Source organism: Schistocerca serialis, unplaced genomic scaffold (assembly GCF_023864345.2).
Source record: "Schistocerca serialis cubense isolate TAMUIC-IGC-003099 unplaced genomic scaffold, iqSchSeri2.2 HiC_scaffold_604, whole genome shotgun sequence".
Lineage (NCBI taxonomy): Eukaryota > Metazoa > Arthropoda > Insecta > Orthoptera > Acrididae > Schistocerca > Schistocerca serialis.
This window is the reverse complement of record NW_026048195.1, coordinates 55,001-56,121: the sequence shown is the minus strand read 5'-3', so window position 1 is coordinate 56,121 and position 1,121 is coordinate 55,001. Positions and strand designations below refer to the sequence as shown.

General features: G+C 41.4%; 1 pseudogene; it reads right to left on the bottom strand.

Moving 5' to 3' along the window:
- Window positions 1-582: 582 nt before the first annotated feature.
- Window positions 583-1,121, bottom strand: part of LOC126448345 (large subunit ribosomal RNA) — a 3,272-nt pseudogene continuing 2,733 nt past the window's right edge.

Below are 1,121 nucleotides of genomic sequence, written 5' to 3'. Positions count from 1 at the left end.
TATGCTCTTCGAGCACGTCGTACACATCTTCTCAATTCTGTTAATGAGGAGCTCCAAGGGACCCTTGACTGACGAAAATAGGATCGTCTAGGTATGAAGAAATTCATGAGATTTTGAATTTGGTTCTGTATCTTTTCAGCCGCCTCATCAATATCAAAGCCATTTCCTATTGGTACTTGTAGCTGTAACTCTTGCCTCATACCTTCCCAATCAGCTCTCTTAAAATCAAAAATGGTTCCAGAAAAATCTTCATTTCTATTCATGTCAGATGTCCTTGTAATTTGGAATGTAATCATATTGTGATCACTTACCGTTACCCTATTCAACACCTGCCAGCCTTGTATCCTACTTAAAACACTTTCACTAGCCAACGTCACATCTATATTCGATTTCGCGCCTGCTCTATTTTGATATGTATATGGGAAGCCAGGTCTATTCATCACTATTAAATTGAGTTCCCCAATTGCATCCTGCAATTCCACTCCTCTCTCATCAGTCTCTATGCTATTCCAAAGTATCGATTTCGCATTGGCATCTATTGTGAAGATATGGAATCTATTCCCTCCAACCTCTTTGGCTCTTTTCAATCTATCTATGTATGGTTGTATCTCATGTGCGTACTGAAAATACGAATTAGTAAGTAAGAATACTCCCTCGGGTGATGTTAACTCCACCGTGATGGAATGCTCGTCATTTACCTGAGAGATTGCTGTAAGCAAAATCTCCCTTTTTAATACCACAGTAACCGTCATAGGATTTTCTCCACACATGATTGCCCTAACACTAACTGGACTATGAACAAGCTTACCATTTTTGGTATACGGTTCTTGAATGCATAAAACATCCAAACTTCGATCCTCTGCAACCTTCCAGATCTCGGACATGACTGTGATACTACGCATTGGGACAGCGGGAATCTCGTTAATCCATTCATGCGCGTCACTAATTAGATGACGAGGCATTTGGCTACCTTAAGAGAGTCATAGTTACTCCCGCCGTTTACCCGCGCTTGCTTGAATTTCTTCACGTTGACATTCAGAGCACTGGGCAGAAATCACATTGCGTCAACACCCGCTAGGGCCATCGCAATGCTTTGTTTTAATTAGACAGTCGGATTCCCC